Below are 15,999 nucleotides of genomic sequence, written 5' to 3'. Positions count from 1 at the left end.
CGCGCCACCAGCAACAGTCAAACCACCACTGCTGTAAGCTGTAGCTAGAAACAGGACCGGCACATAAACAGACAGAGCGGTGCAATTAAGGACAATTAAATCAGTATTAAATTATGCCAGATTTCCTGTGCAGTATGGTTTCAAAAGATCAGTTTCAGATGTTGCGTTTATTCATAAACTTTTGCAGTATAAATAAAACGTTGTGCGCGCTGCACACTGTAAATCTTATACTTAACTTACCATACAAATTAAATTCAAACACAAACATAACCTTGAAACCTCATCCTTTCCCACAAGGCGGCCGCGCAGCCCACCCCATTCAGAGTCTGCGCTCTCCGCTCTCTGCCCGGGAGCTCGGTGTAGAACGGAGGGCACGGGTGTTTGTCCTGAAACCCCAGCCTGGCAATGAAGTATTTACAGCACAGAACATGGAAAGAGACAAGAAACAGATCGCGCACAGGGTATGGGCTTTTGTTACTGACACAGCAAGTGAAGGGCAGCCCTGCAACCAGAGGCGCAACTAGAGCCAAATTTCGGGAGGGGCTAAGAAAAATTTCGGGGGGGGGGGGTGCTGCATCTTTTAAGCCATAGGCAGAGTGGAGCTGCAGGGGCTCTAAGAAGGGGTGAAACAACAGCGAGGCCTCATTAACATGCAAATGGTCTTTTAAAGACATGTGAAGTGCTCGGGTGCGGCTGTGTGTGCGCGGGGAAGCTGTCTCATCCCGGGCTGCCACACACGGGGTGGGGGGGGGGGGGGGGGCTTAAGCCCTGTGAGTCCAATGGGTGTTGCGCGCCTGCCTGCAACCACCCCCACCACCTATCTTGCGTGATCGCTGTTAGGTGTGCATAAGTGGCACACTACCAACTCGTCCGTCTTTCTTATCCCGGTCCTTACATATTTTATATGAGCCCCTGCTTCCACCCTACCTCTTTTACAGTGCACTTATCTGTGCAGCTTCGCCAGGGCCAGGTTTGGGCACTTGACATGAGACAGGTTGGGCGTTGAACTCCTGGCAGTGTTATGGGGAAGGGGTCGGACCTAAGTTTTACAAGGGAAGAAAGGCTACATCCCACTGTATGGAATAGGGGAAAAAAATCCTTCCTAGTTTTGGGAGTTAGTATGTTCCGGATGAGGACTCGCCACACATTTCTAAAGACGGCGATGAAAACTAGGATTCAGAATAATTGAGAGCACCAGCAATCAGGGTCACTGGAATTATGCGGCAGAGGAGGACTCACTTATTATGCTTCAAGAAAAGGCAAATTATACGCTTTAATGGGGCACAACTTGCAGAATTATTACTTCATTATTTTGATACTTTAGTAACTTTTGCCCTTCAAATTATGCAGCAGACGTTGGATTATGTGGCAAGTGCAGCAAATTCATAATTATGCAGAAAATGCCACAGTCGCTGAATTCCATGATTCCCGTGGCCCAGCCATTAACTAATCAGGACAATACAACGACGTGGTCACCTAATAGCTGTGACAGATGGTTCACAGTGCACAGGTAAAGAAACATATCCTCCAAGTGCGGAAATACATGGACTCTTGGCAGTGGCGGCTGGCACGTACCAAGGGTGGTCGGGCAGGGAGAACACAAAAAACGTACCTTCCTGGCTTGCAGCATGATGTACTCTTTCCTCGGGTGTCTTCTAGAAGCTCCGGACCCAGGAAACTGCATTACCCAATCCTGGTGCTGCTCTCACAGCATGAGAGAAGCGCCAGGATTGGAGGGAGCGGCCTCACTAAGCACTCTCACAAGCACTGGAGGCCTGCGCTTTCTCTAACCCAGCTGTCCAAGACAGCTGGGTTAGAGAAGTTTAAAATGTGCATGTCTGGCTGGCCGTCCCAAGACGGGCAGTCAAAGAGACATGCGCATTTTAAACTTTAGTGCAGAGCTCTCTGCTGCTGCCACTCGGCAGCAATTGCCCTGTCCTGACACTTAGCTCAGCAGGAGTTGCTGAAAAATAAAATGGTAATAAATAAACTTTATTACCATTTTATTTTTCAGGTCGGGGCTTGTGAGGCAACCCTCCTCTGCTGAAATGGAGGAGTAGCCCCTGACTCTTCGCCTCTAAATTGAAGCTGCTTGAACTGCAAGCAAAATTGTGAAACCATGTGGTGCTATCATCAGCCCAAACAGTAGGGCTGTGGGATAGTGCCTAGATCGCACATTGAACATCAAGTATTGTCTGTGTTTGTGGCAATATGGATCGGCAAACAGGAGTAGGCATCCTGGAGGGCCAGAGATACCAGCCAATCCACTAAAATCAGGGCAAGCAGGACATGGCTCAGGGACAGCATCTTGAACTTGTCTTGCCAAATGATTGGGGCTGGATCTGAGTGCTCCTGTTAGAAATTGCTCACCTGTTAGATTCATACTGGGAATGAGAATGCTTTGGGTTTTACGGTATATTGTGACTCACATTCAGGCACGCAATGCCCATTGGGCTCAAAGGGCTTCCGCCCCCCCCGTCGTGTGTGCAGCCCGGGCTGAGACAGCTTCCCGAGCACACACACAGGTAGTTTTCGAGCTTATCGCAGCTGCACCCGAGTACTTCACAGGTCTTTAAAAGACCATTTATGTGTTAACAAGGCTTTGTTGTTTTTTCACCCCTTCATCTCCATTCTGCCTATTGCTGGAAGAATTAGCCCCCACCCCCCGAAATTTTTAGTAGCCCCCCCCCCCCCCTCCGAAATTTGAATCTAGTTGTGCCTCTGCTCACATTGGTGTCTATGATACAAGATGCTCATGGTGGCTGAGGCACCAGGGGCATGCACAGCATGAAGGCAATTCCTCGCGATGACACCCGTGGCCGTCCTCAGTCAACTCATCAGGGGCCTCAGCTTCCTTGTCAGAAATAGTGGCACAAATTAGCTTTGTCTCTCTTCTAAATCGCTGAGAGGCAAGCACTGCACAGAGTTGCTGATGGACTGACAGGAACCATTTTGATGAAACGGACAAAGTGCTGCCCGTTTGCTGACAAAGACCTACTGTACGGAAGGAAAGATGAATGGCAGAGAGGATGAAGAGATGAGCGAGCCCCGAGGGAGAAGGAGACATTCTGGACAATGGTGAAAGGATGGGGCTCACGTCCATCCTGAGCTCCAGAAGGAATATCGTTTTAGGATGCAGGGTTCATCAGTGTTGACATCACTCTGATACAGTTTCCAATTTATATTAAGGGACAGTAGTAGTTTAGTGTCAGCTTGCTGAACAAGAAGAAGATGAGAGACTTGTATACGAATACACTGTACTGGCAGGCAGGTTTTCCCTACTCGAAAAGATTAAATTAAATACTCTGGAAATTTATGATTTGCTTGAAGCAAAGCATATGTGATATTCAACACATTTGTTGGCAACACCAACAATGTTGCAAACAGTGTTTGCAGCCCAAAAGGCTAAATGAATGCACATATTCTACCCTCTATATGATCCTTTAATCACACTATCCCTTAGTGCAGGCATTGTGTAGTGATAGATTCCTACAGATCCATAAGGGACAAAAAGGAATAGCCGAGGGAGCTGGAATTCTCTTTCCAGAATATGCTGCGAGGACGCGGAAATCTAATTGTGTTGAAAATATAGCTGCCTAGACATTTAAAGACGTTTTATATGCTAAAGTTTTAGAGAGGCACAAAATAGACTACCGGGCACTCAAATTACCACGTGGGACACATTTCTTTATAAGTATTGGCGTTCAAGAGATGGAGAATTTATGTTAAAGAGTCGCATTTAGCACAGAGCGTTATTTTTGTGAATACAAAGAGTGGCTGCTAGGGCAAGGGGGTGCTACATATTTGGTCCATGTTTGTGCATTAGTGTCCTACTGCCACAACTTGTTAGCCACCACATTGTGACACAAATCTAAAAATAAGGGCATAGAAGTTCCCAAATTACTCTGGAAAAGCCAATCATGAGTCACCGTACCCCCTCAGTGGAAGTAGTGATCCCTTCACTCTTCGCTACCTTTGTTTGCTTCTTGTGTACATTGTTTGCCTATACTTCTTTGCTCATCTCAGGCTCTAGCTGATGCTGTATCCCAGTCAGTCTGTTTTTCCGTGTAAATCTCTTTCATTGGAGCAAGTGTGGTACAAGCCCTGCACTACAGAGCAGAGTTCTGCGAATCAGTCATCCTGAGTTCTGCGAATCAGTCATCCTGAGTTCTGCGAATCAGTCATCCTGAGTTCTGCGAATCAGTCATCGGTGCTTCCTAGCAAGTTGGGAACAAGCAAGGATCTAGCAGGTGCTAACATCCTATTGAGTTTCATAAGTATGGCTGGCCTTCGAGGCAATAGATTATATGGATGGTTTGGTACCATTTATTGAGAACTAAATATTGAATCAAGGAAAGATGGTGCAGAACCACTTTACGAAATCATATCGCAAAATCTAATTTTCAGTAACATCATTGCATAACTCTCAACCTTATCCAACGAAACATATCACAAGAGAGGACTGATATATAAATAAAACCGCTATCACGTGTCCATGTTCGTTACACTGGATCGCATGATACATTTCTTAAAAGTGCAGGAGATGAAAGAGAATCATGACAGAAGGAAAGAGACAATTATAGGTCTGGAGGGGCAATGGTTCAACGGAAATACAATGGTTTAAAACTCCACCCACCAATGCTTAACTTCTTCTTTAAGTAGGTAAACACTAGAATTGCCACCTAGATCACAACTTCAACCTGCACAGAGATCAGTGCAGTGACACCATGAGTCATCTTTCAATAAGGTCTCTCCCTACGCTCCCTGCTACTGTTCCGCTAACAATCTTCTGATGACCATTCAAGCGCCCAGCGTCATGAGCTGCATAGATAGACACACTGTAGCCCATGTCCCCAACCAATGGACAGATCTACAGACTCAACTAATGACTCTCGTATGCTTGCAGATGGAAACAAAAGCAAGCGCCCCACCTCCAAGGCGCGATGTTGTCTTCTATCATTAACTGAGCCTGTGGATTGAGGACATATTCCACTGCAAAAATCAAGAAATACAACAAATATAGGAAATGTAGCATGGTGGCCATCAAGCTACCTTCATTTCTTTCACACAAGCAACCATTTGCAAAGATGAGCAAAATTAGTTTTAAGTGTTTATTGGGGGAAGAGTGCATCTATAAGAAACTTAGATTTTATAGCATTATATGTAATTTGCCACCTTTGTGGTTTATTCCTTAGACAAAGGCTAAGCCATTTCCTTTTCTGTCCATAGCAGTCGCGAGTCATCGGAAATGGCAGAAGAGTAAAGGATCACAGAGAATGAACGCATATGCTGCAAAGATATGCATTGTCACAATATTGGCTTGTCGGAGTAAGACTCAGGTTGTCAGTGTGAGAGATAAAATGAGCAACCTGTCCTTAGGCTTCACAATACTAAAGAAACTGACACTACACACAATTAAAGCAGGTTATCAATGCATACCTGGTTAAATTATGCTGCCTGTACACGAGTCACAGCCGGAATAATGTGGATTCCTGCAGATGCTATCTTAAGCTTTGTTGGTGGTTGTTTATTCTCACTGTAATGCTCCATGATACACCGTTTCTGATGACTGGTAATTTCAGGTTGTGGGTTAGCAAGGCATAATTGTCTTGGTGGAGTATATGTTTATCACTGGTGATTGGCAGGCATGTCAATGTCTTTAGAGTCCCGGAAATGTCTTGTTACTTACCGGTAATCTTCATTACCCCGATTAGGATTCTCCTCGTCCCAGTCCTTACTATGTGAGGCAGGTTTGCCTCACATAGTAAGGACTGGGACGAGGAGGACCCATGAGGGGGTAATGTCTTGTTACTTACCGGTAATCTTCATTACCCCGATTAGGGTCCTCCTCGTCCCAGTCCTTACTATGTGAGGCAGGTTTGCCTCACATAGTAAGGACTGGGACGAGGAGGACCCATGAGGGGGTAATGTTCTGTGACGTTGTGTGAGATAGACGTCGGGTGTGTGTCAGTGTCTAGGAAAATCAGAGTCTTCCCAGCAAGAGACTGTGCATGTTCAGCCAACAGCACAAAAGAATTACCAACAAAGATCAATTCTTCATAAAAACGCATGATGTCAACTCAACAGCACAGCCCTGTCTACCCCCCAGGAGCTCGTATTTGTAAGTCGGCCTGCATATTTTAACATTGTTTGATTATTTTTATTATTTTTATTTATTAATTCTATTTTATATAGTGCAAACATGACCCTAGAGGGTATCCGAGCGCTTTACATGAAGGGGAGGTAGGTGTGAGATCAAGAGCCAGTCACATATACGAACGAGGAACAGACATTGAGGATTAACAAATTAATAAAGTTGACCTCCATAGGGAGTCAGCAATGTAGTAGACAAAATCAGCAAATGAACAACAGACAGGTATAAAATCAATAAACAAAAGGTGTGAACTTAGGGCAAAAACTTGCTTATCACAAATCTTTTAATTTCTTTTTTGAAGGAGGTGGTAGATGAAATCAGGCGGACATTGGTGCAGCGAGGCATCATTTAGAGTTCTATGATATGGAATGAGGCAGTGAGTGTGGTGTGTTGGGTACCTCTGCAGTGAAGTACAGAAAGACATGGTATTGAATGGAGGGATACAGAGCACTGTTGTATTTGCTTTTTTTCTATACAGTGCGAACTTGGCCCAAGGCCCACACCAGCATCAGCTGATGTTGCATGGGGAGATTATGTGTTCCGCCCAGACTGACAGGATGTTGAGCCAACCCTGGGGCTCGAACCTAGCTCCCCAGCTTCAAAGTCAGCAGCTCTGACCCTTAGACCACATCTCCACCGTTACTGGGGTGTGAAGTGTACTGTGGAGTTGTGCGCTGAGGTATATTTTGATGTGACGTTGTGCAGTGGGTGCTTTACATGGTGCTGGAGGTGTGAGATTGAGTGGTGTGTTGAAATGATGTGAAAAAATGTAATGTTATGTGCATAATGAGCTAAACTGCAGAGTGGGTTAATATAATCTGGATGGAATGTGCACTATGGTATGGAATATTATGGTGATGAATCATTGAACAGTGCCCAATATTGTGGTGTGAAGTCATCCTGGAAGGTGTGTTGTAGCATGGTGTGGTACTGCGCTATATAGTGTGTTACGGTACAACATCACTTATGCAGAACATAGTGATGTAGATTATATAGAAGTACATTTGACAATAGATGTAATTTAATTTGATATTGTATGCAGTCTTGTGGTAGCACAGTGCACTGACCAGTGAGGAACTGATTGTGTGTGAGGAGCTTGTGTATGGTGTTAAGGGTGTGTAATGTTGTGATGTGATGTTACGTAATGTGTAATAGTGTGTTTCTGGGCGGTGTGTTAAAATTTCCCGAAATCAGAAAACTAACACTTGAATAGAAGTCAATTTACTTCAATTCAATCATGATCTTGGCTGCACATCTGTGTATAAACCCGCTGCTGACTAGGATTCGTGCAATAGTTTTTTATGCACTTGCTTGTCTACAAGTGCCCCTTCACTCTTGAAGGTCGCAGAGTAAGCTCCTCACAGGCTCAACAGCAGATTCATGTCTTTAACATCATTTGGAATGAATCCCACCGCAGAGCAGTAATTGGGACCACGTCTCTTTATCATATGCGGTGGTATGCGGCCAATCGGAGCTGGAACGCCTCCAGGTGCATCTTATCTGGCTCCTTGAGGTTGCCCAATTAGAATGATGGCCGCACCTGCGGGTGAGCGCGAGCTCCACAGATGCCAGGATAATGCACAGCTTGCTGCATTATTTACCACCACAAGTCTAAAGTTAGATCAGGGTGCCCTGGCCGCCGATTTGTAGAGAATTCATAATTAAATTACTCATGAATCGCAATGTTGTCGAGGGCCGGGTTGGCCCTAAAGGCAAACATGTCAACTGGAAACTCCCTCCTAGTTACATGTGTCCTCGTGGCTGAATTATTACTCGGAAAAAACCCTCCAAGGTCTTGCTGCACAATTACAATCCCAATGCACTGAATGTTACTGTGACTGAATGTAGATTCTTTTATAAACACAGCACATACTCCCAGAGGCGGCCGTTGATGGTCGTTAGGGTTGGAGCTTCAAAACTACTGATATTAGGATTCTACAGTATTGGTTTTTTTTTTGCATTAGCTCAGTTACCACTAAGAACACAAGCACAATATTCAACAACAACAAACACACAGTTAAAAATTGAGATATGGTTCTGGCTTAAAGGCACAAAACCACTGAAATTCTTTAGCTATCCTAAGCAACAAACGCCATAACTTAGGTCACTCACCATGTTGAACTCTTCTTGGGGTGCCCCCTATAGTACTTTTTGCTTTTTATGTTTCACTATTGCTTGGCTTCCTTTTTTCTACTGGCATTGACAAATGGAAGTTTTGTCCATGGTGGACGACATGATTTATGCGTGCTGAATTTTAGTGGTTTTGTGTGTTTGAGTTAGAATGATAACAGTTTTTGAGAATGCCAAGGATTTCGGCCTCACCCATATGAGTGTGATGGGCTTGGTCTGTAGCATGTGGATGTTTCTGCAGCAGTGAGCTTTATTTATTTTTATGTTTTTGCAGTTTTCTGGAGCACCAGCATGATCCAATGGGTATCAGAGCAAATTACATAAGAAAAGTTACATGTACATGCAAGCAGTTGATGTAAGCACTAAATCAAAGTTAAAATAACAATATTACCCTATTCTTTAGTACATGTTATGGCGAAGATTACTGTTGGCTACAAAAATGTGCCAATAAAATTACTCTGAGGAAAGTGGAGGACATTTATGAGTTCTCTAAACCCAGTAAAGTCTGTCAATCATCAACAGCAGGCACTCTAGACGGGCAGCCATTATTTCTTCCTTCATTTAGACTACAAAATGCTTCGACTCGGTAATGGTCGGGTAGCTATCTAGTTACTTTTAGAATTCTGTATCCAGACATGGTATGTTTCATGGAATGTACATTGAGAGACGTGGGGAGGGCACGATGCAAGATGGCAGCATCCTCATTGATCCTATAAGGGATCCCTGAGCATAATCACCGATGTGCCCGCCATCTTCTGCCCAAGGCTAGGGGTCCAACAAGCAGTACGCACTGCATTAAGTGCCATGCAGTGCCCAGCACAGATCCAGCAGCAAAAAATCCATGCTCGGGTCGCCACAACTTGCCTCTACTCCATCCGCTCCCTAAGATGGTCACAGCAACTCCTCCCATCCTTGTAGGGAGAGAGTATGAGCGATAAATAAAAAAAACCCACGTGAGCATTATCAGCTGTGGGTTTTTGTAGCTGAGATGTTCCAGGGGGTGGGAGTGGGTCATGCGGTACTCCACTGAACACATGCTGCAATGTAGGGCAGTGATGTTGGGTGTTGAGGGCTACTGCTACGCACTCCTATGAGTCAGAGTTTTTAGTGCAGAGTTTGCATCTAATTGTTTTGTTTCTGATGATTTGTTTCGCGATCCTCATGTTTACTTGTCTCTTTGTCTACCTGTCCATGTGTCTGCTTGAAGCCCTTGTTCTAGGGCCTTCCTGCTGCAGTGTCCCCAGTCTCACTGTTCGCATGTCTCTCTAACACTTTTTAGGTCTCGCCTGACCCAGCGCATGCGCTGGTCTGGCGAGACTTTTTGTGAGGGCTCAAAAAAGTGCTACAACTGTAGCCTAGAGCTACAGTGCATGTGCGCATGCGCGCCTCACTTTCGCGACCGCACAGCCGCTTTAATGTTTGATCGCGATCACTTTCGCAGCCGCACGGCCGCTTTGATGTGCTCCAGAGCCAGTTTTTTTTTCCTGTTTATTACTTCTATGTAGTAATGGCGGCACCCGTGCTTTAGCTTAAACATCTTAGGCTAAAGTTGGGTGCTGAGATTGCTTCAAAAGTAAAGAAATAGACAATTCTTTACTTTCGAAGCAATCTTGGCACCCAACTTTAGCTTAAGATGTTTAAGCTAAAGCACGGGTGCCGCCATTACTACAGAGCAGTAATAAACAGAAACAAGCATTGGCATAGCCAATAGGTCTCGCTTTTGGGACCTTATAAGTATTTAGCTATGCAACTGTTGCATGGCTAAACACTTATAAGGTCCCAAAAGCGAGACCTATTGGCTATGCCAATGCTTGTTTCTTTGTTCTCATGTTTCCTTTGGCCCAAAACCACAACTCCTTCTCCAGGTGACTGCCTCATTACCTACCACCATGTCTCTGCCTCACCCTCATCAGTTGTCTCCCAGTCCCAGTTATACTGTCTCAATATCTTTTTTTAACTACATTTTCCTAAACGAGTATCTCTGTGACTATACATCTGATTTCTTGCCTGTGTTCATGTGCCTTGTCCTAATATCTTTATCTTGCCCCACTACCTCCCTGTGTTAGTACACTTCTGCCCAAAGTTCATGTCCAACATGCCTCCCCATTCTGGCGTGTCCTAGTGACTTCCCATTCAAGTTCCTCAGTATCCTAAAACTTCGCTGACACTGCTGTTTTCCTTACTAAGGTGTTCATGATGGCATTTCCTAAGTCTGTTTCTTCGTCCAGACCCTTCAGCCCCAAAGGATCCTTAGTCCATGTCAACAAGAACTTATGTTTAACTAATCTTGCATTTCTGTTCCCCAGTGGACCCATTACCTAACTGTCCTGGTACATTCCCATATCTGTGATTATGTGCCTCTCTCTTCGTGCGCCTCCTCATCGCCAAGACTCTCAGGGCCAATTACTTTATGTCCTGGTACAAAAGCCATATATCACAACTGGAACCTTCAAAAACCCTCTCTGACTGGTCAAATTGATGAATTGTTTTACCCAGAATGGTTCCTTGAAAACCTTTCTTTAAAATCAATAATACTCATTGATAGCTGCCAAGGTTTCAGATTGGTGTGACATTTTCATATTTTCAGTGTAATTATGAGTAACATTACCACAAATAGAAGTGACACCTTTCACAAGCAAAATCAAGGAGTGAAGACGAGAGAAACGGTGTAGCCAGCAGCCCAGGTGAGTTGCCTCAATGAGCCGACACACATGAAAGTCACTTACAGCCACCGCATCAGAGAGCCCTGGTCCGGGCATTCATTCTGGGGACTAGGCTGCGAGGCACGCACGCACACACACAGTGTAGCAGCTGAGTGAGCCAGAACGTTGTATGATTTAAAGTGTGTTGCAGCGAGCCGCACAACATAATGCAAATTTACCTGCACTGAGACAGAAACAAGCTTACTTACAATACGAGGTGAATGGCAAAAGGGAAATGCGGTTTAAGGCCGGGCAGCCCGCCTCCTCATAGTGAGTCCTCCAGGCCACAACGAACTACTGGACTCCCTCAGCCCCGCTGCATTCAAGGCTCAGCTGCAGTACTGTAGCGTTTGCCTGAGCTCCAGCCGCGGTTGCGTGGATTCAATTACTGCGTGGCTTTGAGAGCAGCGGCAATCGCCAAGCCAGGCTTCCACCGTTCCAAACCTTTAGCCTCCCACTTTCGCCCCCGCAGGAAGCTGCAGCGGGACGCAACGTCCTGCACAGCGGAAATAGCAACTGGGCACGGTCTCTACTGACAGAGATCACTGTCAGAAAATAAGGCCGCGCCCAGATATACTTTATACATTGTATCCAAACTCCGCTTCAGCCAGCCCCCGAAGCCTGCCGGTGCAGCGTGCTAATAACAGCGCCACACCAGCCACTAGTTTTACAGTCAGCATAGCAGCGCTACGGCTTGACAGCCGAGGCAGAGGCTATGCCTATAATGCGTGACTTTGCATTTCAGTGCGGTGATGCGGATCACCACACTGAAATGCATTAGTCTAACGCCCGATGCGTGATACTTGGCAGGACTGCACATTTCAATTGTTCCTTTTTCACTGTAAACCATGCGCTCTAGGTTCAGAATTAATTTACATACTTCTTCACACTGTACTTATTGAATCTAGGTTAAAAGTGAGTAAAATTTAAGTGAAAACTTTAGTGAGAAAATATATACTTTAAATAAAAGGGAAATACGAAAAGCCAGAGAAAGTTTAGTGAAAATGGTCTGCACATTTAAGAATCTATATTTGTACTTGTTAAATTGCTAAATCAACCTGGTAATCCTAATGATAGTGTTAGACCCGATATCCTTGGAGTGGGTGTCCCCCAGACTTTTGTCCTCACTCCTCTGGTTTGCTGAACATGCTTTAGTTCTCTCTTTTTCGCAGTTTTTATATAGCGCGAACTCGACCCAAAGGTACCGGAGCGCTTTACACGAGCACAAATTACATTACAGACGGACACATTAATTAAATGTTTTTTAAATGATTTTTTTTTTTAGACACGGGGAGATTAAGTGATTTTGCCCAGAATCACAGGATGTTTGAGCCTCCTGCCAGACTCGAACCTGGTTCTCTAGCCGCTCTGGCTTTAGATCACTGCCCACTTTCCACTGCTAATCAGAGCTAAAGGGCTTGTGCTCTCTCCTTTAAACTTGGTAGAATTGGCTTACACCCAATTGGCACCTTTAATTTACTTTTAAGTTCATAGTAAAGTGGTACTGCATGTACCCAGGACCTGTAAATTAAATGCTACAAGTGGGCCCGTAGCACTAAATTAAACGTGTCTCAGGTCTGCCATTGCAGCCTTTGTGTGTGCCATTTTAAACTGCCATTTTCACCTGGCAAAATAAACCTTTTGCCAGGCCTAAACCTTTGTTTTAATACATATGTCACCGCAGGGGTATGCCCTTAACAGCCCCTAGAGCAGGGTGTGTTGTATTTATAGGTAAGTTTTACATTGGTATTAAAATGCTCTCAAATTAATTTAGGACTACTGCAAGGCCTACATATCCCATAGGATAATATTGGACTAACATATTACATGTAATAAGTGATAACTCTTGATTTAGAGTGGGTGTAAAAGATATGTTTGGTGTCTGAGGATTTGTAATTTAAACCCGCTTTAATTATAAAATTGGATTTTAAGTCACTATTCGGAAAATGACACTTTTAGATGCAGAGGACACTGAGCATGCGAAGACGGGCGGAGGCATGTTATTTAGATTTTGAAGTGGTTTGACTCAGTGATGCCGCTGGAACAAGTTGTGATCGAATAATGATAGAATTACTTTTAAGCACACACGTTACGATACCCCTTGCCTCTCAGTTAAGCCGGACTGCTTTGTGCTAAGTTATCAGAGGTTTAAGCTAACCCTGGGCGGACAACTACACTATGCTCGCGAAGTTTGCGTAGTTTGTGCTACTTCGCGCTACGCGAATTGCACGTAGCACAGTGCAAAATCACGTAGCATAGTTGCCATTTTTTGCTCGCTCGTGGTCCTCAACGTCAAGTTGGCGACCGCGAGCGAGCAAAATGACATCCCGGCGAGACTTTTTCCTCGTTCGCAATCAGCAACATCAAGTTGCCGATCGCGAGCGTGGAAAATAAACCTCCCGGCGAGATTCTCAACGCGGGGAGGTCAGGTTTCTCATTGCGAGTGGTCGCGTATGCTCGCGACCGCTCGCGATGAGAAACTACCAGTCCGCGTTGAGAAAGCTGACGCTTAAGTAAAAATCTACTAGAGCGGCAGAAAACGACAGCTCGCACTGTGCAAGATGCCGTTTTCAATGATTGCACAGTGCGGACAAGCATCCGGCACTGTGCAATCATCGTGAACAGCGCACTACGCAGTTCACGTAGTGCTACGCTTATCTTGCGTAGTGCGAAGTGCACCTCGCGTAGCTACGCGTAGCGCTACTACGAGAACTACGCCCAGGGTTAGTTTAAGCACAAGTGAATTTAGTGACTTTTTGTGATTCACCCTGAAAGGGGTTGTGGGAGTTGCTTGAGAAGGCCTCAAGCAATAACCCAATTTCTCACAGGTAGCTATGGTGCTTTCCCATATTTTCTAAATATTACCCCTAAGCTAGACACGTTCACCCCTACACTTAACCATAACAGTAACTGTAAGCTTCAAACTACACCTTATACTAACCCTATCTTTGGGGCTTTGCTTTACCCCAGATGTTCTTAACCTGTGGTCCGGGGACACATGGGGTCTGAAATGCCTAGTCAGGGTCTCATCGACTGCTTAGAAAATGAACTGTTATTAGCAGAGTATAGATAAAGCAGCAAAATGTCAATCTGAAAATGTTAAACTGTTCTGTAAAAGTGAAAAATGTCATATTCAAAGCTAAACATTAAGTTGGTATCCGCAGATTAATCCTTGGGAGCAGTGCAAGTGCATCAAACAGAATATAAAATGGTTCATGGGTGGCCCCAATTGAATTTAGAAAAGTGACAACCTTTCCATTAAATTAGCATCTTTTATATTTGTTTGTTAATTATATACAATATTGAATCACTTGTGTACACCTACTCATACCAAATACTACAGTCATAGTCACCTCTTTCGAAGGATAATATGATATGCAATCTCATCTGTAAGATTATTTACACTTGCAATGTAATTATATCTGTTGCATTAAAGGTGAGGTCATAAGCATTGCATTTGGTGTGCGAGATGTGGCTGGTGTGCGAGTTGTGGTCGGCATGCCTTTGTGCAGATTAATAAAACATTTAATGACTTGTGTGTATTTGATTAAGGAATGCTTGTGTCTGTATTTTTGTGTATTGTTTTATGGTTCAAGTCACCGAAATTGCTTAGCTGGGGGTCCCCAACTCCCAGTGATGACTGATTAAGAGGGGATCCCGGATTCCAATAAAGATTCACTGGGGGGGTCAACGGAATACAATATTAATTAAGTGGGGGTCCACGAAGCCAAAAGGTTAAGAACCACTGCTTTACAATGCTCCAAACCATAAGCGCATCCCTAACCATTCCCAACCCTAATGATTACCCTTCCTCAAGCTGAAGGTTTTTCATTTACCCTACTTCAAACTCCAAGTCTACCTATAACTCCATCTAGAATCATGATCTCTAGCCCATTCCAACCACCGTACATTCACACTATCACTAAGCCTAACTCATATCCTAACCTGTACCCAAGCCTACTAACCAACCAATTTAAAATCCATAACCCTAACCTGCAAACTAACCCATACCATAACTTAATGCCTTTCCCTGACCTATCTATAACCCCATCACATCCGATACTCAAACCCCAGTTCATTGTTTTTTAAAACATTTTTCACACTATTATCGTTTTTTTCTTACTTGAAGTTTTCTCAATTTTTGCTTGTTGATTTTTTTTTTTTTGTAAACAAATTTTATTCGTCAAAGACACATTCAGCGAAGCTCTGTGACCCAGAGCCTTCAACAGCATCAAGAGACAACATACAAGCTTTGACATTTTTCTCATGAGATATCTTATGAAGATTACAGAAGAGACATGCAGAACCAGGGTTGTTGATTTTTTTAAGCATCTCACTTTTAATCTTAAAGCACCCAACTACTGACAATACATTAGAAGAATGCTGTCATCAGCCTACAAAGAGTGGAAAATATGGCATAATATAAAAGCAAAAAGAGCTGTAAGGAGTACAGCCGGCAGCTCAGCAGCATAGTTTCCCTGTGTGTTATTTGCTTCTGCCATTTTCCAGTCAGAGGGCGAGGTTTATCCTCTTTAACTGTAACTGACAGGTACGGGGCAACCAACGAAGCACATATGGCGATCTGATTTTTGGCTAAGGCTACATCATTTGTGCAGGAGGCAGCAGAAAAAATATTGAAAAAATATGCTGCTTGCAATTTCGCGGCTACGCCGAAAAATTGTTACTTTCCATGTGGCCTGGAAGGTGTGAAACTTAAATTAACAACAGGCGGTACACTGTAAAAGAGATCCCACAGAAATCTAAAATTATATGATTCATGCATTCCACATGGAGCTTGACAATACTAAAAACATGTTTTAATGTGACTTTTCAAAAGCTTAGGAGCCGTAAAGTCATTTATTCAAACAGCAATTATAAGTAACTCTTTCACAACGGGTCAGTGTGCATGTGCGCGGGTGATATAAAATATTTAGTATACACCACAAACACAACTTGTTCCATAAAATAACCAGGCACTCCGATTAGTCTTCTGATCATGAAGGCAATGGGTTA

General features: G+C 44.1%; 1 protein-coding gene across 1 annotated transcript in view; it reads right to left on the bottom strand.

Moving 5' to 3' along the window:
• The window catches only part of BNC2 (basonuclin zinc finger protein 2), a 1,107,147-nt gene that overhangs the window by 601,451 nt on the left and 489,697 nt on the right, over nucleotides 1–15,999 (bottom strand). The gene's annotated exons all lie outside the window — the stretch shown is intronic.

This window comes from Triturus cristatus, chromosome 2_1, assembly GCF_964204655.1.
Source record: "Triturus cristatus chromosome 2_1, aTriCri1.1, whole genome shotgun sequence".
NCBI classification, from domain to species: Eukaryota; Metazoa; Chordata; class Amphibia; order Caudata; family Salamandridae; genus Triturus; species Triturus cristatus.
The sequence above is the reverse complement of the archived record's forward strand: the minus strand, read 5'-3'. Positions and strand labels throughout refer to the sequence as shown.